At 37.9% G+C, this 12,702-nt stretch overlaps 2 non-coding genes across 2 annotated transcripts; both read right to left on the reverse strand.

The window, feature by feature from the left end:
• Positions 1 to 10,356: 10,356 nt before the first annotated feature.
• On the reverse strand, positions 10,357 to 10,428 carry Trnag-ucc (transfer RNA glycine (anticodon UCC)). The gene has a single exon. It is a non-coding gene; the product is annotated as a tRNA-Gly (tRNA).
• A 333-nt stretch (positions 10,429 to 10,761) lies between these two features.
• On the reverse strand, positions 10,762 to 10,833 carry Trnag-ucc (transfer RNA glycine (anticodon UCC)). The gene has a single exon. It is a non-coding gene; the product is annotated as a tRNA-Gly (tRNA).
• Positions 10,834 to 12,702: the final 1,869 nt, after the last annotated feature.

Genomic DNA, 12,702 nt, shown 5'->3' on the forward strand with positions numbered 1-12,702 from the left:
GCAATCAACAGGAACACGGGAGACATTCTTGATCTTTGTTTCACGACGAAAAATTAATTCTATAACACTTCTTCTTCAGCTGTACAATTAAACAGTGACTTCAATTCGATGAGGAATACTGGTACCAAAATGTGAAAACTTGTCTTCACCTCCAAGTGGGAAAACATGAAAAAATGCGTCCAGACTTGAATATGGTGTTGAGTAAGGACCACAGCAGGGGCGGATCCAGGAATTCCGTAAAGAGGGGGCGTGTTTACAATATTAAAGGGGGCGCACGCACCCCTCCCCCATTTTTTTCTTTTTATTTCTATTGTTTCAACAAAAAATAAAGGGGGGGCGTGCGCCGGTTGCGGTCCTCCCTGGATCCGCCCCTGCACAGGTAAGTCTTCCAATGCCCTTTCATAAACGTAAGAACTACCAATTCCGATAAGACTGGGTTGTTCGTGTCATTTAGAGGAAAGGCCCCTGTGCGCAACTGCTTGTCAACTCCCTAGCTGCGTGCGCATCTCCTTGTCAACTCCCTAGCTGTGTGTAGGTGTGTGAAACTAAGACTTACATGTACGTGTACTAGTATTATAAGGTCTTTCGCAGTACGTCCCTCTCCGGATTCAGGAAAGAGCTTTACGGAAACTATGCAAGAATGCCCTTAATTCAGTTCTAACGGTAAGAAAAGATGTCAACGCCGTCTCTCAACTATTTTGAATAATAATTGTTGAATTTCCCTTTTGGCTACGATCAGGAGAAGTCATTTAGACTTTGGTTATTTTCAAGATTTTTTTTTTTCTCACAATAATCCGCTTTAAAGGGACTGTACAGTACTGGTTGAGGTGGGGATTCATGTTTTGAACATTCCTATGTTAAATAATGAGAAACCTCTCATGAAATGTGAACGAACGTGTAATCTTAAAAGGATTCAACGTATATTTGATGAAAATTGGTTTTCAAATGGCCGAGATATCAAAAGAAGCGATAATAACAAAAGGCGACAGGCCACGCCTTTTATTAGGATCTCTTTGTTTCACCTTGTTTTTGGATATCTCAGCCATTTCAAAACCGATTTTCATCAAACAAACTTTTGATACCCCTTAGAATTGCATGCTCTTTGACATCTCATAAAGTGGTTTCTGAATATCTCGCAAAACTTTAAAAGCTAAATCCTCACCTCAACCAGAACTGTACACACCCTTTAATAAGTCACATCAGCACCTCATTTTCCCCCTAGTTAATGTACAATTTTTCAGGATTGAATACCATACACCGGAAATGATATAATTTCCCAAAAACTTTACACTTGCCTCTTAAAAGCAATATGCAAGGATATGAGAAAAAAAAAACGCATTTGGCAGGCTGACAGAGCAGTCCATGGACCACGGAATGAACGTACTGCCCTTTTCCTATATATGTCTGACTGGAAATGATACACATACTTTTAATCACACTTGCGTGTCTGTGAGATGTGGGCGAGCAAGAGGTACATGTATTGTGGGGGTTCCATCTTATGTTTCGCTTTATTTAGTTAGGTACTGTGGGTTTAAAATGACATTGTGAGAGTATGTCTATGGGAGAAAACAACGGGGTACTCCTACAATGTCCCTATAGTGCTTGTGTGTGTGTGTCTGTGTGTGTGCCTATATTTTCGTGTCTGTCTTTCATGTAGGACCACTCTATGCATGTTCTCCTATCATTGAGATTTTGAAGAGATCCTTCTCACGGCTCTTACAATTATCTGGTGTGAGAAAAGCGAAAGTAATTTCATTCCCAGCTGTTTCGCTTCCTAATTGAGAGTATTGTTCTAAACAATACTTACAAAACGTATGGACTCTGCAATAAAATGGCGATCCTCAACTTGATGAGTAGGCCTAGCTATGCAGTGATCCACGCTCGTCAATCTCCGACATAAACGGAGGGAGGAAAATAAGAACAAGATAAAGTTTGGCTGCTTCAGGTTTTAGGGTCTGTTTTCCGAGATAATCATTTCATGTCGTCCTGAGTAAGTAGTAAATTCTGTGACAGGGCTGCCTCATTATTTAAGTTTGTTTCAAATCGAATCTGAATTAAACTTTGGCCTTTCATATTAGTTTAATCATTCATCAAGCTGTGCACGTGGAGTATTACTTCCTTTTACAACTTTCCGAGAACTGTGTGAGACGATTCAATCCTCTACTTTTATATTCTTGTACTGTTGTTCACCTCTTTTTTGTCACCTTTTCCATTTCATTCTTCCTGTGATAACCTTTCATAATACATATCTGTATAAATCGAATGATTGCTATGTTTCTTTTCTTTCGTGTGCCCATACAATAACGGAAACGTTGTCAAGCTCAACACACGCACCTCTTAAACACTTCTCTATTATCGTACGTATACTGACATGAATAACAGTAGTTTCGATAATAGATTTCAATTGCAATCTTATCTGTGATCATCAGTGGTCGAGAACATCTGAGTAAGACTGTCCTACGATAATTCCCACGCTGAGAGATAATGCTACTTCATTTGTTTCAGTTTTACGTTTTAAATAAAATCTGAAATGTTGTGATTGGTTAAACCATGAAAAGATATTAAGGAGGCTGGGGTGTTATGATGACTGATTCCCGAACGAGCCTTTCAAAAGACTTTCGTCTATCCAAACAATGGATTCTGTAATAGAGCGGTTAGCCCTCAAAATCACGAGAATTGTGCAAAAATTTGACTACAGCATGAGACTTTCACCAGTGTTAGTACATACCATAAGATTCATTTTAAGATCGGGAGGTAAGTCTGATTTGACCTCTGATGACCTCCAGAGGTCAATGAACTTTAGATATCAGAATATTGATGTTTGGAGACATCGTGAAGGATAGATGTGGTTATGTTGCACTAAACCTGCATTTAAAATACTAAGAAATCATTTTCTGATTCCACAGAGCATTGACAGTTTTTTTCCTTTGACCTCTGATGACCTTTAAAGGTCAATGACCTCAAAATATCATAACATTGATCTATGACATCACTGGTTGGTGATAAACATGGTAAAGGTGTACAAAACAAGCATATCTGTTTTACAATGACATTATCTTCATATTCCAAGGCGCACAGACGAGTTTCTACCTTTAACCTCTTATGATCTCGAGAGGTTAGTGACCTCAAAGTATCAGAATAGTTTGGCGTCATTTATTAATGGTAAACATGACGATCTTCTAGAGAGCATTCATAGGCCCTGCTTATTAACGAGCCATTACCTTTCACCTATGAAACACACACAAGGTCAAAGACCTCTAATGAAATATGAGGATATTACTATTGATATTGCGATAGTTCAGAGTTAATATTTAATTTTTATAGTGTAGGACTTACAAACCATATGGATTTCTGTTAACCAAAAAAGTGGCTACTTATTCCGCAGAAATTTGGAAATTATCTACATCGGATATGTGCACAGACCAAGGGGTGTCGATCTGTTCTCACGTGGGGGGGGGGGGGGAATTGGAAAAAATATCTGTAAACATAAGTCCATTGTGCAAAGGAGTGGAGCGGAGGGGGAGGGTGTGTGTGGTGATTGGATTTTGAAAATATTTAGACCTGAAATCAGTGATATAGTGCAGCTCTTGTTTAACGTGTGCATCATCACTTATATGGAAGTCGTTGGGGTGTAGGCGCATCTCATTCCCCCCCCCCCTCCTCCCGAAGACAATTTTTTTTTTTTTCAATTTTTAGAATTTGATGCATACATTTCAGGGAATATTTGGAATTTTGTGGATCGCCAAAGTGTACCAAGTCTATATGGATGGAACCAAGGAAAGGCAGCGTCGGAGAGGGTAGGGTATTCTACTCCCATTCGAGAGATCTCTTGCATTTTTAGAAATGAGATTCAACGATGTGGCACACATGCACTTTTGACGGAATATCTCGAAATTTGTATCAGAGAGGTGTAGTAAGTCAGCCATTTATGGAGGGAGACCGATCGAGGGAAGGATGTGGGTGGAGGTATCCCCCTCCCACATTAGTGGAGCTTTTGCATTCTTTTGTTTGCAATTCAATGACCTCGTGCCACTCTTGGTTGAATTAACATTTGGAAAAAAAAAATGTCCTACCCCAAATGTGTAGCCATAATCAATGCATGGAGGGCAGGCTGATATAGCAAGAGGAGGGTATGAATGGGGCTGTCCCCCAACCCTTCCCATGCAAGGGAGCCTTTGCATTAAGAATAGAAATAAACAAATCTTGTATACGCATTATGATGGAATATTTGGGAAATTATCAGTAAAAGGAGTGTACTGAATCTATGGGTAGAAACCGAGAAGGGAAGGGGTAATTGAAAGAGGATACCCTACCCCCTGCAACAAGAGGGATTTTCTTTACTCTGTTGGAACTGAAATGAGAGATCTAGTGCATACTTTTTGATGATATAGTAACAAAAATATTTGATCTCAAAAGTGTACATGGAAGGGAATCTAACGAAAAAAGGTGATGGGGAGGGGATATGCAAAGGAAATTTTGCCTTTTAATCTGGTGCATACTATAGGTGAAATGTTCAGACAACTTATTTTCTATCAAAAAAAAAGTAAAAAAAAAAAACACAAAAAACAGCATGTCAGGAAATACTTGGAGGCAAAGTACCACTACCCCCTCCATATTTTCTCGGGCCTTTTCATCTTTAGAATTATGGAAATGATCTATCCCCAAAGCATGCTATCTGTGGAAGGAACCAAGGAGGGGGAAGGAGTCTATTGGAAGGAGGTATCCCCTCTCACAAAAGGGATATTTTGCATTTCAGAATTAAAGTTCAACAATACGATGCACACTTAAAGTAAAAAACTTGGGGAGTTTTCTGTCTAAAAAGCAAAAAACAAAAACAAAAACAAAAACAAATTTCAAATTCAAGTTTATTCCGTTTTCGACAATAAAAAATAACATAACATATACATCACTCTTTCTTCAGTAATAGAAATCGTAACAAGAAAACAAAGTGAGTTTAACAGAGTAAAACAGTACTTGTATACTTACGGTAAAGATACATTATAAAGCCTGAAGTAAATTGAAATAAGGTGAAATAGCAACGTACACAAGGCGAAAAAACGGAGGGACCCACTGAAAAGACAAAGCTTGTAGAGTGTGGGCCCCTCGGGAAAGAAAGAATCAATGAAAATATTGGTAACGATCGGCATCAGAACAGTAACAAAAATATCTAAAGCAACAACAGCGAAAATAATTTCGAAACGGAAGCCAACAAAGAGTCAGACAGAAAAGATAAAAAAAAAAACACATAATGACAGCACTAACATTTAACTGACATAAAGCGACACTGGGACATCGACGGGGATAGTTAAGCGCAAAAGACAGGCTACGACAGGAAGCAAGACTAGCACAACGAAGATAAAGATACACGGGGGTTGGACGATGGAAAACAAAAACAAGACAAAAACAAGACGGAGAGAACTTCCTCATTATCTAAAGCATAATTATAGAGTCCAGATCTCGAAGAAAAACTCATCAACTGCGTGACTAACTTATACGAAAACTTTACTCACGAACTTGGCGGTGGTCAGCCAGTACCAGCGACAATGTGTAAGCAAACTATGCGAATTTTACAAAAGGGGTATCGAAATGAATAACTTATAAAACTAATCCCATTCATGTCAAATGTTATTGTAAAATTTCAAAGAAAAAAATAGTTTCCGTTTAAATAAATACAAAGAAGGAACTGTTTTTATGTCGTGGTTCAGAATAAATATGTACATAAATTCACCTTAATTGAATAAAAACAACTCATTTATTTTTAGTAACTTATTAAAGGCAAACAGTAAATTTATGTGAACGTGTAGGAGAATGACAAATAATACGGAGGGCCTTTTTCTGCAAAAATAACACTCTATTCAAAAGGGTCTGATGAGTATTGCCCCAAGCTAAAATTCCATAATTCATGTAATAAAAAATTCCTTTAAAAAATTTCCTGAAAAAAATTCATTAATTGTCCAAAGCTAAAATTCCATAATTCAAAACAAAACGAAGCAAAAACAAACAAAGTCCACATCCGAGGAATTATTGAGGTGGGGGTCAACTACTCCTGCCACCACCCCACCCCTCCTCCAAATCGATGTCCCGGTATGTGCATGTGTTTTATTCCACTCGTTGAAATGAAGAGAGAATTTTAAGAAACAATAATGTTCAGTGCTCGCTATCCCAGTCAAGTAAATTGTTCATCAATAAGGTGATTTCCTTCACCTGTATACCTTAAGATGATGATGTAGGCCTGATATTTGCTTTGCATGTTATTACATTTGTTTCTTTTATAGTATTCTTGTTTATATTTTGATGTGAAAATTGTTCACTTTGCCATGATTTAATTTGTACGTGTAGAAAAAATAATCCAATACTGAAAATGAAATTGATACATCACTTAACTTGACAGGATGCACATATTGTGTATTTCTATAGCATTAGCAATAAAAGCGAGCAACTCAAAAAGCATGTACTCATTTCACTTGAACATTAGTGATTTTCCTCTGACCTCTGGAGGATATTGAAAGATAAATGCCTCGAAATGTAAGAATATTGATGTATGATCTCATTGGTTGGTAGTGACCAGCTTTTTATTAAATAATATACAAAATACAAATGCATTTTGTGTATGTGTGCGTCCAAAAATGTATGTACAGTACTCCACACGCTATTTAATTTTGACTTCCATGTAGGACAATAAGAGATTATTTTTTCTCAACTACAATGCAATATCAAAATCTATACATTGAAAACACACTTTGGTGGCTAGGTCTAACACATTATTACTCTGTTGTGTTGGAGATCCATGCCCGATGATCAAAACAAATATAACAAAACAGATATCTCAGACCTAATTGTTATGACAAAGCATCATATCCTCATATAGACCCAACCCAACCCTCTACGCCCAGACAATGTACACCAGTCCAAGAACTTACTTGGAGATTTAGAATATCCTTTGTCAACAGAGACACTCGAACCTTTGCAGTGCCGACTAAGATCTACCATGGAACTGATTTGTATTGGCAGATGTCTTTTCCTCTTTTCTTTCTTTCTTCTTCTTCTTCTTCTTCTTTTTCTTCTTCTTCACTATACTGTGTACTCTTGTAATACTTTGGTTAAGAAGGTCTCCAAAGAGCTATATGCAGCAAAAAACAACAACAAACAAACAAAAACAAAAAAGACAGATATCTGTATCTTTAATAGCAGAGCTAAATATTGAGTATCCCTCTCTTGAAGTGTTTCAAAGAGAAACAAGTGGCCTAGGGTACATGTCTCGTGGGCCTTGTTTTCCTCGAGTGTCGAGATAATGGCCATATTTGTCTATAGTGTCGAGCTGGGTGACCATACAGCTTGTGGCCTATTATATTTGCTGTTGAGCTCATTGAGCCTTGTTCACCTAGTGTTTAGCTCATGGGATGTATGACTCGTGGACTGTGTAACTCATGGGCTGTACGATTCGTGGGATGACCTGTTGTTTTCTAGTTTGCATTATTCACCCTTTCATCCAGTTCAAGGGATTTTACCATATGCCTGTTCACACACTATTCATAAGTATCAAACCAAAACATGGTAGGCCTACTCCTCTCTCCACCTTCCACATTTAAGCGTACAAACTTTGTCCAGTGCAAATTGGACAATGTTGCATATAATTTCATGCAAGTTAGTCTGCATAACTAACCAAAACAAAATATTTCACATTTTTTGAGGTCACTGCCATCACTGAAGACACTAAAGCTCATTTTTTTGAAGTAATTGACCTCTCACATTCCAGAGACCTGTTACTATTAACCAATGCTCTGTGGAATATGTATACATACTTTGATGAAAACGTCAAGGTGTGATCTGTACATGATTAAGCATTTACGATTAAACCAATAAAGCCAAACATCAATACAGAAAAGCCTACACAAATTCTGATATTCTAAAAGGTCAGTGACCTCTCATTGTCCTGAAAGGTCGAAGTTGGCTATACACAGGGCAATGACCAATGTTCCATGGAATGTCAAGATACTTCTATTTTAGCATAAATGCTAATAGCAAACTGCATTATTGTACATCGAGTATAAGTTGACCATTGACTATACATAAAATATCTTATATCTTGATGCCATTGACCTGTCACAGTTCTCAGAGGTCAAAGGTAGAGACATGTAATTTTTCTTGCTCTGTGGAATAGGAAATCAATTCATTTGTAATAGAAATGCATATTACACCTTTATCATGTTTATCATCAGCCAATTGCACCAAATATCAGTGTTCTGATATTTTTTGTCATTGACCTCATCATAGGTCATCAGAGGTCATTAGAGGTCAAAGATAGAAACCTGTCTTGAAAGGCTCTGTGGAACATTGAGGTAATTCCAGGAACAAAAATTAGTTTTTAGTGCATGATTACCGTGTTTAACAGCAACCACGAGTGATGCAAAATAATCATCTTTCTGACATTTTGAGGCCATTGACCTCTGGAGGTCACCAGAAGTCAATGGTAGAAACCTTTCTAGGCTCTATGGAATATGAAGACAATTCCACTGTAACAAAAAAAAAATCGTTTTAGTACACCATTACCGTGTTAATTGTTATCCAGTGGGGCAAAATATCAATTTCCTAACATTTTGAGGTCATTGACCTCTGGGGGTCATCAGAGGTCAAAGGTAAAAATTTGTCAAGGCTTTGTTGAACATGAAGACAATTTCACTGTGACAAAAATTAGTTTTTAGTACATCATTACTGTGTTTATCATTAACCAATGGCACAAAATATAAAATTTCTGACATTTTGAGGTCATTGACCTCTGGAGGTCATCAGAGGTCAATTCAGACTTACCTCCCGATCTTAAAATTAATCTTATAGCATGTACTAACAATGGTGAAAGTTTCCTGCTTTAGTCAATTTTCGCACAATTTTCGGCTTATCTGCTCTACTATTGTGGGTTATGGGAAACTTACATTTTGGTGAACCGATGCAGTACCGCCTAAGATTCTTTCCATTATTATTCATCAAATGAGCGAACGATGTAAAAGTTTGCTTTTTTTTTTTCAAATTTCAACAGTATTACGAGGGCCAAGGAAAAAAACAAACAAACACTAACTTCCTTGAGATGTGGCTATTGGTGACAGAAAATAGATCTGTTTATCTTATCGAAATTGATTTCTTTCAAAATGATTTAAGCAACAAATCGCAACAAACTAATAAGTGGAGCTTTAGCAACCCTTTTCCATATGTAATGTTATCATAGCAACATGGTGTTCTTGGAAACGAGTCAGAGTGTAGCAGCGTGCTACTCTATAGCCAGATAGCAGACTGCCTATTTATCGTAGAATCTCATCTGACAAGAACAGACTAGTATTTTGACGTCGTCATTAATTAGCAGAAGAACTCCAAGCCAAGTTCAACAGGGAACATTCAATGCAATGGACTCACAGATGACAGCTAGTTTATAAACAGGACAACGAGCTTCTGGAGGAATATCAAGGCACAAGAGAGTACGAACATAATCTCCTCTCCTCCGTTGGAAAGGAAACCGTCCTCGAAGTCCATTGACTTCTTTGCATTGGGAATACAAGCCAGTTTAGCGTTAGCTCATGTGCACGTGGGTGCAAATTATCTGTCTTTTTCCATCATTTGGTTAGGCACTTCATTTGTTTTAAAGACGACATAATAAACCTTCCCGACGTAACAATTTATGAAATTCACCAATCATATTGTAAAAAAAAGGGGGGGGGGATGTACGCGCGTAGCCTAAGTGACAAGAATGTTCAGCAAGTGATCCCTGGGAAAACACTTATTCCATTATTATGCATTAATGTCTTACAGTAATAGTGTCCTTCTATCGACATCGCCAAATAATACTTTTGCTGTCGGGTGGTTGTGCTGACAAGCAGCATTTATATGGATTACATTCCAGACGCTTTTCTCAGTGAATTTAAAAAAACAACATGCTCTGTTGGTACAAATGACCTTTTTTTCTGTTCATGCGCAAAGACTTATTGTTGATGATCTTTGGGAAAGAAAGCGCGCATATTTAATTTAATCTGCTGATGAGACAGAGATCTGTGCCATTGATTGGAACCAAAGACGTAGACTTCTACTCTGGAAGCTGTCATCACAAAGCCTAAAGGAGGCCTCCGAATGATTTTCAGTCATTTGCATTTGATTTGATTTTATTGGTTCCTGCATTATATCATTGCTCATGCAGATACATACACATAATATTATTTTATATAGATTGATAGTGCCATATATATATATATATATATATATATATATATATATATAAATATAAGAAAGGAAGGAGAAATCGGTGCGTGGCTTTGACATCATGATTCCTCTTACTGTTCCTCCTTTTCGGAAAAGCGCAAGAGTTGAAAAATTGGTCTCCGCCGGGACTCGAACCCGGGCCTTTGGCATGGAACGCCAACGCCTTAACCGCTCGGCCACGGAGACGTCATAGCGGCTCAGGCAGACCCAAGCTCGAATACCTGATGGACCAACCTTTCAACTCTTTGACTTTATGCACACGTTCCTTCTTGGGGCAGAGAGTTATGAATAACAACCAGCCGCGTGCTTCAGCTGGATCTTCTAATGAGATTCACGTAGCGGTGAATTGGGATAATGTTTTTGTGAAAGAAGTCACCACTACAACATCTTTTTGGCTTCTCCTGGATAATTTTGCATATGTGAAAAATAAGAAAGGAAGGAGAAATCGGTGCGTAGCTTTGACATCATTATTCCTCTTACTGTTCCTCCTTTTCGGAAAAGCGCAAGAGTTGAAAAATTGGTCTCCGCCGGGACTCGAACCCGGGCCTTTGGCATGGAACGCCAACGCCTTAACCGCTCGGCCACGGAGACGTCATAGCTGCTCAGGCAGACCCAAGCTCGAATACCCGACGGACCAACCTTTCAACTTTTTGACTTTATGCACACGTTCCTTCAATCTTGGGGCAGAGAGTTATGAAAAACAACCAGCCGCGTGCCTCAGCTGGATCTTCTAAAGAGATTCACGTAGCGGTGAATTGGATAATGTTTTTGTGAAAGAAGTCACCACTACAACAGCTTTTTGGCTTCTCCTGGATAATTTTGCATATGTGAAATATAAGAAAGGAAGGCGAAATCGGTGGTGACTTCTTTCACACACACACACACAAAAAAATATATATATACATATATATATATATATATATATATATATATATATACATATATATTTACATAACCATTGATTAATTATAACTAAGATTTTGATTACAATCAGAACATACAGCAATACAGTTTCTTCGTTGCCCTTAAAATGTACAACAAAACATATCAGCAATGCAGTGAATGACGCAGAAGGGCCTTGCTAGATTTGCATGCAGCCCTCGTACATAATACATAATTTAGACCTAAACATCTATGATTTGGTATTCTGGCTACAGAGTTAATACAGAGTGAAGAATGATTGGGACAAGCAATAAGAATTTTTTTACATTCATAGCAAGGATGATGGCATAGCTACTTCACATAGGAATACACGATTGAGTTTTTATGGAAGGAGAACAAAAGAAGAAAGAGTTCTAAAATTCAACAGAGATGACCTTGTTAAGAAGGCCTTTAAATAGTGGTGATGAAATGGAATTACGGTGCGACATTACCGGGATATGTGAGCCTCCCATGTCATCATCCTTGTTTGGTATAATATAATTTACATGTTTGTGATATTCATGTACATTCCCTTATTGAACACTGGTTTTGTGTCAGCAGTGCAATTAAGAGTCACTGGTTTTGTCCACTTTTGTACAAAGCTTTTCACACATCAATCGGTCGGCTGACAAAGATGGTCCTTTCGTTTCATACACCCGTGCGCACAATCCCTGGTCGGTGCTTTCATTGCTTCAATATTGCATGCTTTTCGGGTTTTATCCACCTTAACATACAACCCTTCGCACTTTTTTGGTTTCACTGGCAAAGTTTCTCCCCTTGTTTTATCAAGGAGGTTTTATAAATGGAGTTCCAACTGGCTGTAATTATTCAAACAGTTGTCAGATTTCTATTGATGTACGAAAGAATTCCACAGGTGCACTTGTGCCTTTGATGATCGATGTTCGACGCCGCCGTCTTGCTGAGCAATTTGATTCATTTTGAACATTATCATAATATTGGCCATATTTTGCTCATTTATTTATTAAATGAAATGAAATTTCAATAAATGGAAAAAGCATATAAAACAAAAGTCAATTCCGTCCAGAAATTTGCGCAAAAGTGTAAATCAGAGCTGTATCATGTGAAAATGTTTAAAACTGCACCATCCTGGAAAGCTGGTTTTATCACTTTTCAGCTTAATTTCCACAAATGAGTTAATATGGAATCATCTTGAAGTATAATTCTTTATCAATAGATATATCAGATTAGTGCCCGGGTATGCCCAGTCGAGTGATTTTCATCTTCATTTCAGCATTTTTTGCTCTATTTTTATTCGCGCATCCTCGTGTCTGTACCACCTACCTTTTATAAGAAGGGATAGCGAAAAGTGTACCATCACAAAGACATTTCTTCCTTTCAAGGTGGCTGGTAATTATGCAGTGAGACACAAGCCAATTGTCTTCGTATCTGCGCGGCAGATCCTGTTTGGCACATGCTTCAAATATTTATGAGCGGCGGCTTCGAACATCTAGCAAAGGAAATAAGACGGTTGTGACTCTATGATTTTATTCACATGTGCGTACAGTTCTTCGCTCACTG

This window comes from Diadema setosum, chromosome 16, assembly GCF_964275005.1.
Source record: "Diadema setosum chromosome 16, eeDiaSeto1, whole genome shotgun sequence".
NCBI classification, from domain to species: Eukaryota; Metazoa; Echinodermata; class Echinoidea; order Diadematoida; family Diadematidae; genus Diadema; species Diadema setosum.